Source organism: Balaenoptera borealis (assembly GCF_965194805.1).
Source record: "Balaenoptera borealis genome assembly, chromosome: 1".
Classification (NCBI taxonomy): Eukaryota; Metazoa; Chordata; class Mammalia; order Artiodactyla; family Balaenopteridae; genus Balaenoptera; species Balaenoptera borealis.
The window spans coordinates 62,961,229-62,978,824 of NC_138860.1; the positions used below are offsets into that span (position 1 = coordinate 62,961,229).

The 17,596-nt window shown below is 37.9% G+C and overlaps 1 protein-coding gene and 1 long non-coding RNA gene across 8 annotated transcripts in view; one reads left to right on the plus strand and one right to left on the minus strand.

Moving 5' to 3' along the window:
* POU2F1 (POU class 2 homeobox 1) overlaps positions 1–17,596 on the minus strand; it is a 178,370-nt gene that overhangs the window by 63,066 nt on the left and 97,708 nt on the right. The window lies entirely within an intron of this gene.
* LOC309613848 lies at positions 455–10,263 on the plus strand. The gene is made up of 2 exons (XR_014235911.1): positions 455–3,928; positions 3,961–10,263. It is a non-coding gene; the product is annotated as an uncharacterized lncRNA (long non-coding RNA).

Here is a 17,596-nt window from a genome sequence, read left to right on the forward strand (position 1 = left end):
TGTCAATTGCATTATTATGAACTTTCATCAAATCTTTAACCGTGGTCATTTTTAAGTCTTTTGTCATTTACAGACAGTTCTGGGTGTGCTCTGATGCTTTTGCAAAAATGTTCCTATAAAAGGGTTTCATCTTCAAGGAATTCATGGAAAAGACTCTGACAAGTACAGGTTTCTGGTAACTGACTATACTGCTGAACTGAATGAATAAGCATTTTCAGAACTCTAATGGAAAACTGATGAATTCATAAAAGTGCTAACAAAACATCAAGATGAAAAAAAAAAATAGGGACTTCCCTGGTGGTCCAGTGGTTAAGACTCCACGCTCCCAATGCAGGGGGCCTGGGTTTGATCCCTGGTCAGGGAACAAGATCCCACATGCCGCAACTGAAAGATCCCACAACTAAGACCTGGCGCAGCCAAATGAATAAATAAATATAAAAAAAAAAATTACATGGGACTGAGTGAACTGATGAGGATGAGTATAATTTTTGTGACTTTCTGTTTGAATAATAATAAAAAAAAAATCCCACAAGGACTCAGAGGCAAAAAATATACAAATCAATTTTCACTGCAAAGTAAAGGAGCTGTTACAGTGGAGGATTACTGGACTGAATGTCAATATTATGACATAGTATGAGTGTGTTTTGTATTTGGTAATTGCAATCATTGTTGCTTTTGTTGTGGTCATCCATTTACAATGCTTGGTGTCAGTTTATTTATCACTTGTAAAAATAAAATACAGTGTGTGTGTTGTGAAAAAAAAATGGATGAATGGGTAAAGAAGATGTGGTGTGTGTGTATGTATACACACACACACACACACACACAAAATGGAATATGACTCAGCCATTAAAAAGAGGAAATCTTGCCATTTGTGACATGGATGGACCTTGAAGGTACTATGCTAAGTGAAATAAGTCAGACAGAGAAAGACAAATACTGTATGATTTCATTTGTATGTGGAATGTAAAAACCAAACAAACAAAATAAATAAATGAACAAATAAAAATAAACACTTAAAAAAAAAAAAAAAAAGACTGACTTTGCTTTTCAAAATTCTATCCAGGAGTGCCTTTATTTTTTTGGTAGAGGGAGGACAGTCTTCTCATTATCTTAATCCTGTTGTCATTTCTCCACCAATGAGAATGGATATCTATGCCTTATGAACATTTATTTTAAAATGTATAAATGAGGGATGAAATACAACATACTAGGGAAGGAAGGACAAAGACAGGAAGAGAGGAGGTGTCAGAGAGAAAACTAAGGTTATACCCTCACAATAGGATCAAAATGCAGACTCCCTCCACCATCCTCTTTATCTCTGAAAGTCTAAGTTATCATTCAACATCCAGCCCAGAATCTACTTTTTTTTTTTTTAAGTACATTTCCTTTATCAGAATCTACTTTCTTTAAGAGGACTTTAAGGGTCAACCTAACTATAATCCTTCCCATATTGTAACTCCTATACAACCTAGTTTTTTTTTTTTTTTTAAACTGTTTACAGCTTTAATTTGCTTAGTAAACCAGGCCTGGTTTACTAAGGGCTGGTTATCTAAAGATAATATTAAACTATCACAAACTATAAAATTGAGTCCTTTTTTTTAAATTGAAGTATAGTTGATTTACAATATTGTGTTAGTTTCAGGTATACAGCATAATGATTTGACGTTTGCAGATTATATTCCATTATAGGTTATTACAAGGTATTAGATATGATTCCTTCCTTGTGCTATATAGTAAATCCTTTTTGCGTATCTATTTTATGTATAGTAGTTTGTATAAATGAATCCCATATATATTGAGTCCTTAATGCTTAAAGCAATTAAAAAATATATGTACCTTTCTTTTCTTTATTTTTAAAATTAATTTTTATTGGAGTATAGTTGATTTACAATGTTGTGTTAGTTTCTGTTGTACAGCAAACTGAATCAGTTATACATATACATATATCCACTCTTTTTTAGATCCTATTCCCATATAGGTCATTACAGAGTACAACCTAGTTTTTAAGTAAGGACATTTAATCCTTATTTAAGAGATAACATTTAATATTTTCTAAACAGATCAACCCTTTGAGGCCTCAAAATTAAAACTTACAGTAATTTACACTTTAATTATCTCTTCAGTATCTAGTTATATCTGAAGGAAACCATGATACTTTAAAAAGGAAATAAAAATCTCTTTTTTCTAATGTCAGTGACCTCAGATTTTTTTTTGCTAAATGCATGGGTTTGAGAGGTAGAACACATAAGAATAAAGTACTGTCACTGCCCTCAAGCAAAGTAAGGCAGAATATGGTATTTGCTCTAAGAAAGGTACAACGTGCTTTGAGAGTTCTATTGTGGCTAAGAGGGAGAGAGGAGGTTTTAAAGGGGGTCTAACGTTACAGAGTGAGGCCTGAACCACCAAAGTGAGGAAAGTAAAAATCGAAGGGTTCAGATGTAAACATACCTTATTACTACCCACTACTCATCTCATTATTACAAGACATTCTGACCATAATACAGAAGGAGATGCAAAAAGACACTGTTGGGCGGGGTGGGGGAAAGGAAGGATTCGGTTTCTAACATTATTTCCTGAGGAAAAATGAATGCAGAGTTGCTACTTTAAAGTTATATTATTCAACTCATTAGTAGGCTCTAATAGAAAAAAAAAAAAAGGAAAATAACAAGTGTAACAAGAACGTGGAGAAACTGGAATCCTTGTACATTGATTGTGGAAACGTAAAATGGTTCAGCTGCTGTGGAAGAGTCTGGTGGGTCTTCAAAAAGATAAACATAGAATTACTATATGATCCATCAATTCCACTGTAGGTATATACCCAAAAGAATTGAAAACAGGTACTCAAACAAATCCTTGAACATGAATGTTCACAGCGGCACTATTCACAATAACCAAAAAGTGGAAACAACCCAAATGTCCATCAATAGATGACTGGATAAACAAATCATGGTATATCCATACAATGGAATATTATTCAGCCACAAAATGGAATGAAGTACTGATACACGCTACAACATGGATGAACCTCGAAAACACTTTGCTAAGTGACGGAAGCCAGGCACAGAAAGTCACATACTGTATGACTCCATTTATATGAAATCTCCAGAAGAGGTAAATCCACAGAGACAGAACACAGATTGATGGTTGCCAGGGGCTGGGGGGAGGGGAAAATGGAGAGCAACTGCTTAATGGTTTCCTTTTGGGGTAATGAAAACATTTTAGAACTAGATACAAGTGGTGGTTGCAACATTGTGAATGTTGTGAATGTCACAGAATTGTTCACTTTTAATGGTTAATTTTATGTTATATGCATTTCATCTCAATTAAACAAACCAAAAATGAATCTGCAGCAGTAGGACAAATCTGACAGTACAAATCCTACTGCTGTATCAGTTCCCTTGCCTATAGCAGCCAGTCTCATCTAACTAATTGGTCACTTACACTCCGCTACAGGCCAAGTAACAAGAGAGTTACCACCTCTAATGGAATTGTTTATGAAAATAAGAATAACAATTTCTTGAATGAGAGATTCTGGAACATGGGGTTTATGAAAGCTATTTTTCATCACTAAGCAGCTGTATTTTGTATAATATCTACTATATTTTAATCTGTAATGAAAATCATATTATATACTACCACTTCAATTAAACCTATACAATAAAGAAAAAAGTATATTTTTCAGATTTTTATTTGTCAGTAAATTTAAGGCAGTCAAAGTGAAACTTAACAACAGTTAAATTACAGATGTCCTATAGGAAATAAGGACAATATATGTTCCTGTCACTACATTACCATGATAAGTAGCACAAATTCCAAATGAAGTTCACAAAAAGTCGGGCAACCATTGGGCATAACTAACACAAATCAGAGCTAAAAGATCTTCAAGGAAAACTTAGCTTCTATGTATGTGTGTGTGTGTGTGTGTGTGTGTGTGTGTGTGTGTGTGTGTGTGTGTAGGTGGTTTCTTCAAAGTGAGCCACCATAAAATGGGAGGAACCTTGGATAATGGAAATCCAGAATGAGCATCACTTATGACTATAGAAAAATTCTATGTTACTACAAAACAAGACACATAATCAGAACTGATGCTACAGATCATCCATGGGATGAATGATGATTACATATCTGCTAAAAACTTCCACTGCTATTGTATATTCTTCATCTCCTAAGAAATGGTATATGTTTTGGGACTTCCCTGGTGGTCCAGTGGTAAAGAATCCACCTTCCAATGCAGGCGACGCGGGTTTGATTCTTGGTTGGGGAACAAAAATCCCCCAGGCCGCAGGGCAACTACTCTAGTAGTACGCGGGCAAGCCCGTGTGCCGCAACTACTGAGCTCACGTGCCTCAACTAGAGAGCCTGCACTCCTCAACTAGAGAGAGAAAACCCACAGCCCACAACTAGAGAGAAGCTTGCGCGTCGCAACGAACGATCCCGCATGCCTCAACAAAGACCCCATGTGCCACAACTAACACCCAATGCAGCCAAATTAAAAAAAAAAAAAAAAAAGAAAGAAATGGTATATGTTTTACTTTTCTGTTGTTTTTATGTAGATGACTGCACATCAGTGATGCATGATAAGATTTCTATAAATGGTTGATGTTTGTTGAAATTAAGTTAATCAGGATGAAAGGTTCTATTTAAACAGATTTTTATTAGCTTTATTCTTAATTGTAGAAAAATGATTTGTGATCTACCAACTATTGAGATCAAGTCTTTTTCAAATAACTTAAACATGTCACCTAACAGGAATACTCTGAGGACCAAGAAAACCAGAAGGAAAGTCCTTATTCTAAAATTCTAATATCACAGTAACAATGTTGTTTACAAAAATCGAGCAAATATTTGCTCTGTTCCATCTTTCACCTGCCTCATAATCTAGTCAAATGTTCCTTACTCATCTTTAAGATGTGAGCCAGGTAAATGGTGGCAGTTTCCTGCCTTCTTTGGAAACACAAAAATTCCCTGAAAAGCTGAAGTAAAACTCATTATCCTGATTTTAACCGATGTCAGGGTTCCTGGTTTGAATTATGACCCTTTGCTACCAATCCTTCTTATATTGTTTATTTATCTGGATGAACTATCTACTCCCAGACTTCTTTATTGCATTCTATTCCCTGGTTTCATTTTCCCAATATCACAAGGACATCCTTAATTGCCTCTGTTCTTAACCCTATCTAGAGTGCTTTCTTACCTTCCCTTCTACCTAAAAACTTATTATCTATATCCATTATCTATAACTTATCTTTAACTCCTTCACTCTCCCATTTCTCTACCTTAAAAAAAGGGTGGGGCGACCTTCAAGATGGCGGAGGAGTAAGATGTGGAGATCACCCTCCTCCCCACAAATACATCAAAAATACATCTACGTGTGGAACAACTCCTACAGAACACCTACTGAACACTGGCAGAAGACCTCAGACTTCCCAAAAGGCAAGGAAATCTTCTGTACCTAGGTAGGGCAAAAGAAAAAATAAAAAACAGAGACAAAAGAATAGGGACAGGACCTGCACCTCTGGGAGGGAGCAGTGAAGGAGGAAAAGTTTCCACACACTAGGAAGCCCGTTCACTGGCGGAGATGGGGGGATGGGGGGGGAAGCTTCGGAGCCACGGAGTAGAGCACAGCAACAGGGGTGCAGAGGACAAAGTAGAGAGATTCCCGGACAGAGGATCGGTGCCGTCCAGTACTCACCAGCCTGAGAGGCTTGTCTGCTCACCCGCTGGGGCGGGTGGGGGCTGGGAGCTGAGGCTCCGGCTTCGGAGGGCAGATCCCAGGGAGAGGACGGGGGTTGGCTGTGTGAACACAGCCTGAAGGGGGCTAGTGAGCCACAGCTAGCCGGGGAGGGAGTCTGGGAAAAACTCTGGACCTGCCTAAGAGGCAAGAGACCATTGTTTTGGGGTGCCTGAGGAGAGGGCATTCCTTCCCTATCCGCCCACAGAAGGCAGAACACCACCTAAACGAGCTCCAGAGATGGGCACAAGCAGCGGCTATCAGCTCGGACACCAGAGATGGGCATGAAATGCTAATGCTGCTGCTGCAGCCACCAAGAATCCTGTGTGTGAGCACAGGTCACTCTCCACACCTCCCCTCCCGGGAGCCTGTGCAGCCCGCCACTGCCAGGGTCCCGTGATCCAGGGACAACTTCCCCGGGAGAACACACAGAGTGCCTCAGGCTGTTGCAAAGTCACGTTGGCCTCTGCCGCCTCAGGCTCGCCCCGCACTCCAATTATAACTACCATACCCCTCTCTCCCCAGAGGGCCTGAGTGAGCCAGAGCTCCCTAATCAGCTGCTGCTTTAACCCTGTCTGTCTGGGTGGGGAAAGTAGCCTGAGGGCAACCTACACACAGAGGGGGGGCAAAAACCAAAGCTGAACCCCAGGAGCTGTGCAAACAAAGAAGAGAAAGGGAAATTTCTCCATGCAGCCTCAGGAGCAGCGGGTTAAATTCCCACAACCAACTTGATGTACCCTGCGTCTGTGGAATACCTGAATACAAAACGAATCATCCCAAAATTGAGGTGGTGTTCTTTGGGAGCAACTGTAGACTTCGGGATTCCTGTCTGCGACTGACTTGTTTCTGATTTTTATGTTTATCTTAGCATAGTTTTAGTGCTTGTTATCACTGGTGGATTTGTTTATTGGTTTGCTTGCTCTCTTCTTTTTTATTAATTACTTTTTAATTTGAATTATTTTTTATTTTTTAATTATTATTTTTTCTTTCTTTTTTTCTCCCTTTTCTTCTGAGCCATGTGGCTGACAGGGTCTTGGTGTGCCAGCCTGGTGTTAGGCCTGAGCCTCTGAGGTGGGAGAGCCGAGTTCAGGACACTGGACCACCAGAGACCTCCCAGCCCCACGTAATATCAATAAGCAAGAGCTCTTACAGAGATCTCTGTCTCAACGCTAAAACCCAGTTCCACCCAACGGCCAGCAAGCTCCAGTGCTGGATGTCTTATACTAAACAACTAGTAAGACAGGAACACAACCCCACCCATTAGCAGAGAGGTGGCCTAAAATCATACTAAGTTCACAGACACCCCAAAACACACCACCAAACGTGGCCTTGCCCACCAGAAAGACAAGATCCAGCTCCACCCACCAGAACACAGGCACCAGTCCCCTCCACCAGGAAGCCTACACAAGCCACTGAACCAACCTTACCCACTGGGGGAAGACACCAAAAATAACTGGAACTACGAACCTGCAGCCTGTGAAAAGGAGATCCCCAAAACAGTAAGTTAGCAAAATGAGAAGAAAGAGACATATGCAGATGAAGGAGCAAAGTAAAAACCCACCAGACCAAACAAATGAAGAGGAAATAGGCAGTCTACCTGGAAAAGAATTCAGAGTAATGATAGTAAAGATGATCCAAAATCTTGGAAATAGAATGGAGAAAATACAAGACACGTTTAACAAGGACCTAAAAGAACTAAAGAGCAAACAATGATGAACAACACAATAAATGAAATTTAAAATTCTCTAGAAGGAATCAATAGCAGAATAACTGAGGCAGAAGAACGGATAAGTGACCTGGAAGATAAAATAGTGGAAATAACTACTGCAGAGCAGAATAAAGAAAAAAAAAATGAAAAGAATTGAGGACAGTCTTAGAGACCTCTGGGACAACATTAAATGCACCAACTTTCGAATTATAGGGGTCCCAGGAGAAGAAGAGAAAAAGAAAGGGACTGAGAAAATATTTGAAGAGATTATAGTTGAAAACTTCCCTAAGATGGGAAAGGAAATAGTCAATCAAGTCCAGGAAGTGCAGAGAGTCCCATACAGGATAAATCCAAGGAGAAACATGCCAAGACACATATTAATCAAACTATCAAAAATTAAATACAAAGAAAAAATATTAAAGGCAGCAAGGGAAAAGCAACAAATAACATACAAGGGAATCACCATAAGGTTAACAGCTGATCTTTCAGCAGAAAATCTGCAAGCCAGAAGGGAGTGGCAGGACATATTTAAAGTGATGAAAGGGAAAAACCTACAACCAAGATTACTCTACCCAGCAAGGATCTCATTCAGATTCAACAGAGAAGTTAAAACCTTTACAGACAAGCAAAAGCTAAGAGGATTCAGCACCACCAAACCAGCTTAACAACAAATGCTAAAGGAACTTCTCTAGGCAGGAAACACAAGAAAAGGAAAAGAGCTACAAAAACAAACCCAAAACAATTAAGAAAATGGTAATAGGAATATACATATCGATAATTACCTTAAATGTAAATGGATTAAATGCTCCCACCAAAAGACACAGACTGGCTGAATGGATACGAAAACGAGACCCATATATATGCTGTCCACAAGAGACCCACTTCAGACCTAGGGACATATACACACTGAAAGTGAAGGGATGGAAAAAGATATTCCATGCAAATGGAAATCAAAAGAAAGCTGGAGTAGCAATTCTCATATCAGACAAAATAGACTTTAAAATAAAGACTATACAAGAGACAAAGAAGGACACTACATAATGATCAAGGGATCAATCCAAGAAGAAGATATAACAATTGTAAATATTTATGCAATCAACATGGGAGCACCTCAATACATAAGGCAAATGCTAACAGCCATAAAAGGGGAAGTTGACAGTAACACAATCATAGTAGGGGACTTCAACACCCCACTTTCACCAATGGACAGATCATTCAAAATGAAAATAAATAAGGAAACATAAGCTTTAAATGATACATTAAACAAGATGGACTTAATTAATATTTATAGGACATTCCATCCAAAAACAACAGAATACACTTTCTTCTCAAGTGTTCATGGAACATTCTCCAGGATAGATCATATCTTGGGTCACAAATCAAGCCTTGGTAGATGTAAGAAAATTGAAATCGTATCAAATATCTTTTCCATCCATAACGCTATGAGAGTAGATATCAATTACAGGAAAAAATCTGTAAAAAATACAAACACATGGAGGCTAAACAATACCCTACTAAATAACCAAGAGGCCACTGAAGAAATCAAAGAGGAAATCAAAAATACCTGGAAACCAATGACAATGAAATCACAACGACCCAAAGCCTATGGGATACAGCAAAAGCAGTTCTAAGAGGGAAGTTTATAGCAACACAATCCTACCTCAAGAAACAGGAAACAACTCAAATAAACAACCTAACCTTACACCTAAAGCAATCAGAGAAAGAACAAAAAACCCCCAAAGGTAGCAGAGGGAAAGAAATCATAATGATCAGATCAGAAATAAATGAAAAAGAAATGAAGGAAACAGTAGCAAAGATCAATAAAACTAAAAGCTGGTTCTTTAAGAAGATAAACAAAATTGATAAACCATTAGCCACACTCAACAAAAAAAGGGAGAAGACTCAAATCAGTAGAGTTAGAAGTGAAAAAGAAGTAACAACTGACACTGCAGAAATACAAAGGATCATGAGAGATCACTACAAGCAACTATATGCCAACAAAATGGACAACCTGGAAGAAATGGACAAATTCTTAGAAAAGCACAATCTTCCAAGACTGAACCAGGGAGAAATAGAAAATATAAACAGGCCAATAAGAAGCACTGAAATTGAAACTGTGATAAAAAATCATCCAACAAACAAAAGCCCAGGACCAGATGGCTTCACAGGTGAATTCTATCAAACATTTAGAGAAGAGCTAACACCTATCCTTCTCAAACTCTTCCAAAATATAGCAGAGGGAGGAACACTCCCAAACTCATTCTACGAGGCCACCATCACCCTGATACCAAAACCAGACAAAGACACTACAAAAAAAGAAAATTACAGACCAATATCACTGATGAATATAGATGCAAAAATCTGCAACAAAATAACTAGGAAACAGAATCCAACAGCACATTAAAAGGATCATACACCATGATCAAGTGGGGTTTATCCCAGGAATGCAAGGATTCTTCAATATATGCAAATCAATCAATGTGATACACCATATTAACAAATTGAAGGATAAAAACCATATGATCATCTCAATAGATGCAGAAAAAGATTTTGACAAAATTCAACACCCATTTATGATAAAAACTCTCCAGAAAGTAGGCATAGAGGGAACTTACCTCAACATAATAAAGGCCATATATGACAAACCCACAGCCAACATCATTCTCAATGGTGAAAAACTGAGACCATTTCCTCTAAAATCAGGAACAAGACAAGGATGCCCACTCTTGCCACTATTATTCAACATAGTTTTGAAAGTTTTAGCCACAGCAATCAGAGAAGAAAAAGAAATAAAATGAGTCCAAATTGGAAAAGAAGTAAAGCTGTCACTGTTTGCAGATGACATGATACTACACATAGAGAATTCTAAAGATACCACCAGAAAACTACTAGAGCTAATCGAAGAATTTGGTAAAGTAGCTGGATACAGAATTAATGCACAGAAATCTCTTGCATTCTTATACACTAATGATGAAAAATCTGAAAGAGAAATTAAGGAAACACTCCCATTTACCACTGCAACAAAAAGAATAAAATACCTAGGAATAAACCTACCTAGGGAGACAAAAGACCTGTATGCAGAAAACTTAAGACACTGATGAAAGAAATTAAAGATGATACCAACAGATGGAGAGATATACTATGCTCTTGGATTGGAAGAATCAATATCGTGAAAATGACTATACTACCCAAAGCAATCGACAGATTCAGTGCAATCCCTATCAAACTACCAATGGCATTTTTCACAGAACTAGAACAAAAAATTTCACAATTTGTATGGAAACACAAAAGACCCCGAATAGCCAAAGCAATCTTGAGAAAGAAAAATGGAGCTGGAGGAATCAGGCTCCCTGACTTCAGACTATATTACAAAGCTACAGTAATCAAGACAGTATGGTACTGGCACAAAAACAGAAAATATAGATCAATGGAACAGGAAAGAAAGCCCAGAGATAAACCAACGTACATATAGTCACCTTATCTTTGATAAAGGAGGCAAGAATATACAATGGAGAAAAGACAGCCTCTTCAATAAGTGGTGCTGGGAAAACTGGACAGCTACATGGAAAAGAATGAAATTAGAACACTTCCTAATACCATACACAAAAATAAACTCAAAATGGATTAAAGACCTAAATGTAAGGCCAGACACTATCAAACTCTTAGAGGAAAACATAGGAAGAACACTCTTTGACATAAATCACAGCAAGATCCTTTTTGACCCACCTCCTAGAGAAATGGAAATAAAAACAAAAATAAACAAATGGGACCTAATGAAACTTAAAAGCTTTTGCACAGCAAAGGAAACCATAAACAAGACGAAAAGACAACCCTCAGAATGGGAGAAAATATTTGCAAACGAAGCAACTGACAAAGGATTAATCTCCAAAATATACAAGCAGTTCATGCAGGTCAATATCAAAAAAACAAACAACCCAATTCAAAAATGGGCAGAAGATCTAAATAGACATTTCTCCAAAGAAGATATACAGATTGCCAACAAACACATGAAAGGATGCTCAACATCACTAATCATTAGAGAAATGCAAATCAAAACGACAATGAGGTATCACCTCACACTGGTGAGAATGGCCATCATCAAAGAATCTACAGACAGTAAATGCTGGAGAGGGTGTGGAGTAAACAGAACCCTTTTGCACTGTTGTTAGGAATGTAAATTGATACAGCCACTATGGAGAACAGTATGGAGGTTCCTTAGAAAACTAAAAATAGAACTACCATACGACCCAGCAATTCCAGTACGGGCATATACCCTGGGAAATTCAAAGAGTCATGTACCACAATGTTCACTGCAGCTCTATTTACAACAGCCAGGACATGGAAGCAAAATAAGTGTCCATCGACAGATGAATGGATAAAGATGTGGCACATATATGCAGTGAAATATTACTCAGCCATAAAAAGAAATGAAATTGAGTTATTTGTATTGAGGTGGATGGACCTAGAGTCTGTCATACAGAGTGAAGTAACTCAGAAAGAGAAAAACAAATACTGTATGTTAACACATATATATGGAATCTAAACAAACAAAAAAATGGTTCTGCAAACCTAGGGGCAGGACAGGAATAAAGACGCAGACGTAGAGAATGGACTTGAGGACACGGGCAGGGGGAAGGGTAAGCTGGGACAAAGTGAGAGAGTGGCATGGACATATATACACTACCAAATGTAAAACAGATAGCTAGTGGAAGCAGCCGCATAGCACAGGGAGATCAGCTGGGTGCTTTGTAACTACCTAGAGGGGTGGGATAGGGAGGGTGGGAGGGAGACGAAAGAGGGAGGGGATATGGGGATATATGTATACGTATAGCTGATTCACTTTGTTGTACAGCAGAAACTAACACAACATTGTAAAGCAATTATACTCCAATAAAGATGTTAAAAATTAAAAAAAAAAAAAAGAGTGGTGGTGGGGGAGAGGATTTCTTCTACTCTAAGCTACTTCATTTACCAGTGCTCTGAAACCCAACACCTCCCTTCTCCTCAGGAACTTTGATTCCTGAATCATCCATCCTTTCTTTACCACTCCCTTCCTACTAGTTCTCTCCTAGCTTATAAACAGACTTGACCTCCTGTCCCATTCTTTCCTTCCTTTTATTCAATATAGTATCATCATCACCATACTCATACTCATAGTAAATACTAATTATTGAGCACTTTCTGAGTTACACATCTACTTGCTTTCAACATCAATTGTATGCAATGTATTTTTATTATTTATTTCCATATTATATCTAAGAAAACTGTGGCACGTAAGGAAACAATGTGCCCAAGGTAACATAACTAGTAAGTGAAAGAACCAGGATCTGAATCCAGATGGTTTGGTTCCAGGGCCAAACTCTTAATCACTGTGCTACACAGCTTCTCATAGAGCTTCTATTAAAAGAGTTGCCTACATTTATCTTTCCCTTGCCTCAACTATTCATTTCTCTATCAACAGCAATTTTTTTCCCTGCCACTTACCTAAAACCTTTAAAAAAGTACCTAGTATATAGAACAGATAAACAACAAGGTCCTACTGTATAGAACAGGGAACTATATTCAATATCCTGTAATAAACCATAATGAAAAAGAATATGAAAAAGAAATATATGCATAACTAAATCACTTTGTTGTACAGCAGAAATTAACACAACATTGTAAATCAACTATACTTCAGTAAGATAAATTTTTTAAAAAGTCCCTAGTAACTACTGTCAAATCCAAAGGTCACATTTTAAGCTTTCTATGTCTCCACCTCTTTGCAAGACTTGATTACACTGAATACTAACTCCATGAACTTTGCTGTCTGGTTCACTTCTTTTTTAAAAAAATATTTATTTATTTATTTATTTGGTTATGCCGGGTCTTAGTTGCGGCAGGCAGGCTTCTTAGTTGAGGCTGCTAGCTCCTTAGTTGTCGCATGCAGGCTCCTTAGTTGTGACATGTGAACTCTTAGCTGTGGCATGCATGTGGGATCTAGTTCCCGGGCCAGGGATGGAACTCGGGCCCCCTGCATTGGGAATGTGGAATCTTAACCACTGTGGCACCAGGGAATTCCATGCTGGGTTCACTTCTGATCTCCATGGTTGCTCTTTCTTAGACCACTTAAGCATTGTCCAAAGGAAATTTATGTGATGATGGAAATGTTTTATATATATACTATCTAATACGGTAGACACTAACCACATGTGGCTACTGAGCACTAGAAGGGTGGCTAACTTGACTGAATTTTTTTTTTAATTAATTTATTTATTATTTATTTTTGGCTGTGTTGGGTCTTCATTTCTGTGCGAGGGCTTTCTCTAGTTGCGGCGAGCGGGGGCCACTCTTCATTGCGGTGCGCGGGCCTCTCTCTGTCGCGGCCTCTCTTGTTGTGGAGCACAGGCTCCAGACGCGCAGGCTCAGTAATTGTGGCTCACAGGCCCAGTTGCTCTGCGGCATGTGGGATCTTCCCAGACCAGGGCTCGAATCCGTGTCCCCTGCATTGGCAGGCAGATTCTCAACCACTGCACCACCAGGGAAGCCCCTGAATTTTTAATTTAATTTAAACAGCCACGTGCAGCCTGTGGCCATCCTACTGAACATCCTACTTCATGAGCTTCTCTTCCTCTGTCTGCCCCTTCTATCTTGTAGAAGAGTTTTGCCCTTGGTTCTCTTCTCAGCTATTCCACTCTCTTCCCGGCAGTATCTCCCTGCTAAGTACTTTCACACCATATACAGCCCGATTTCTTTCCTCAGGAACATATCTCTATCTTCAATTACTCACTTCTTCACCTGCAAGTACCATATGGCACCCAAATGCAACATCTTCAAAACTGAATGTATCACCTCATTGTCAAGTCTACTCCTAGCTCAGGCAGTCCCTACTCAGGTAATGATGCTACGTCTATCCCAGTCCCAAGCCAAATACAGGTATTCATTTTAGATTACTTCCTTTCCTTCTTGCTTTTTTTACTCCCTCTCAATCTCCTCTCCTCCTCTCGCAAATGCTTATTAAATCTGACCCCTGGCTTCCACTGCCACTGCTCTAAGCCAGAATGCTATATAATGGATCTAACTGAAAGAGTAATGGAGTCTAGTTTTTTGCTTCAAGCAAGATTAAAGTATAACATGGCTGGAAAAATCTTTTATACTTAGAAAAAAAGAACACAAAAAAGTGGCATGATAGGAAACTAAACTGCTTTGTAAGGAAGAAGGGAGAATATTACAATCTCACAATCTGTGCCTAAAGCATCCTTTTAGAAACAAATCCTCTTATTAATATTCCAAATTCTATTGGTAATGAATAAAAATGAAATGGATACCACCTTTAAAATCTTAATTTTTGTTACTGGGTTATCACGTGGTGAAAAGATCAATTGCTCTTTCACTCATTTAACAAAAGTATAATCTTAATTCAAATGTCACTTAGTATTCTCGTAAGCTCTGCAGTATACTCCAAAACAACAACAAAAAATTCCCCACATGCAGCAAAGGGCAGGGCCAGGGCAAGTTTCTCATTATGTAGTGGTCAGAATCTCTTAGAAGCCATGTACTTTAACTGACATCTATCAAACCAAACACTAGAGGAGAGCCATCTTTCCCATAAGTGTTTGACTTTTTGCTTCTAGACCACCAAGAACAGAGTAATACATCCTCCACCATGCTCCTGAGGCTCTAGAAGTGCTCCAGCCAATTTCAATGACCTGTGGAACTACCCGCTATTTAAAACATCACTATGAAGGAAGACCAAGAAAAATCAGTATCGGTATTGGTATTTCCACCCTGAGGCTTATAAGAGTACTTTGGCCAGTACAGAATGAAGCCCACACAGTAAAATACGTAATACATTTAAAATAATAATAATAATAGTAATAAGAATATTAGTAATAACCCTTGGATAAATGTAAGTTCAAAAGAAAATGGCCCTGTGGAGTCTGAAATGTACAATTGCTATACCCCGTTTTGAGGAGAACTTTATGTGAGGCCTGTTCCTCCGTGAATTTCAGAGGCTTCGACCTGAAAATGCTGGTATTTCATCTGGAAATACTTTCCAAAACTAGCGCTGTTTCAAGACATCAAGATTCTTCAATTATTATGAAAAATAGCAGATATATTCACTGGTGCCCTGGTCTTTTCAATATCCTTTGTCCTCATCTTGGAGAAAATGATGTCTGATCATGCTCTCTTAAGAATATAACTCCCTAATATTAGCCATGGCACTAATAAGTCCCACAGAACAGATGCATCATTGGTTGCTAAGAACTTCTGATAGTACTTTTGGAATGCCACTTCATAAATGTATATTAGGTTGCATTAACAAATTTCTTTGACTTTTTCAGTTGCCAAAAAGATCTTGATATTATCCTGGGAAAAAAAATCATTTGAATGAAAAATCAAGTGAACCAGGTCAGGATAGGAAGCCTTAGCTCTACCATAATTCAGGTTATAAAAAATTCTTACAGTTAATTGACCATAAACTCAATGAATCAACAGGTTAAAACTGAGTCCTCCTAAAATTGAGTCCTTGTCTGGTTACAAGGTGAGTCAGTTGCTTTAAAATAAAACAACTTTTAATATTTCAAAACAGTTAAATATTATCAGAAAAAATAACATTTTAGATTTTAAAAATTTAATCTGATGTCATTTTTACCTTTATTAATTATAAAAAAAATAATTATAATAAGCCAGCAGTAAGTTTTAAAAAATAACAATAATAAGCCAATGGTAACAGCTGTGGCTGCACTAAAGTCTGTAATACTAATTCTGAGGATGACTAAATGATAGAGGATTTAGAAATCACACGACACGATGGGAAAAATCTGAGGAATTAGAAACCTTCAGTACAGATTTCTTCTTCCCATGTTAGCTTTTACTGTTTCTTCATCCTAAACATACGCTGTCTACTACCATCACATTTAGATCCTACCCAGCTTCAAGGTCCAGTTTAAGTCTCACCTTCTTCAAAGCCTTCCCTCATCCTCCCAGCTAGAAATGATTTCTCCCTACACTGAATTCTCATAGACTCATGTAATACTTCTTATGAATATTCTATTACATTTGCATACATGTTTTCTCTGTAAGATAAATTTCCTGAGAACAAATTAATATTTTATTCAACTTTAGTGATCCTACTGAGTATAGTACAGTGTCTTGCACAGTGGAGACGAAACAAAAGGAACAACATAGCTCAAAGGATAAGAGGATGGCTCTGCTCACTTTTATAGATACGTGTTTATAGATATGTGTGACTTTTGTCAAGGGACTAAAAACATCTAAGCCTCAATCCCTGATCTATAAAGAGAAAAAAATAATGCCTCATATGGTTGTTATAAGGATTAAATGAGACAATCTATGTAAGTGTTTAACACATCTAGTAAATACTTAATGAATGACAGCCACTATTATATTATTACTTTATAATGAATTGTAATATTTTATAATATATTACTTTATAATAAGTCACTTTATAATAAATGTCAAATAAATGAAGAAGACTTAGAATAGGGCAATGACTTCCAGAAGAGCTTTCATTTTTAAAAGATGAGGAAAATCATTTTAATCTGTGTTACTGGTAAGGGCAGAATTCAAAAAAGTATAGATAACAGAGTTGTACTACAACAGAATAGGGTACATTAAAAATTAACTGTTCCCTGACAATGGATGAGTCCAAGCACAGGGTAGATGACCATCTGTCAGGAATACTGATGAAAGAAGTCTGCCCTTTGATTAAAAAGTGAGCAAGGCTTTAAAATTTGTCTAATATTTTTTACATTAAAGAAAATGTTTTGGTTTTTCCTACCGATGTTTATAAAACTTTATACAACTGCTTTACTTTTCCAATTGTCATCTATAATACAGTTGGTCAGATTTAATTTAGGATAAAGTACTGTGGCAGGCAGAACAGCCACTCAAAGATGTCCACATCTTAACCTCAGATGCTGTGAATAGTTACCTTACACGGTAAAAAAGATTCTGCAGATTGGATCAAGTCAAGGGTCCTGAGATGGGGGGGAATTATCCTCGATTATCTGGGTGGACCCAGTGTAATCACAAAATGGTCTTTATAAGAGAAAGAGGGAGGCAGGAGAGTCAGAGAAGATGTGATGATGGAAGCAGGGGTCAGAGAGAGAGAGAGAGAGAGAGAGAGAGAGAGAGAGGGAGAAAAGAGA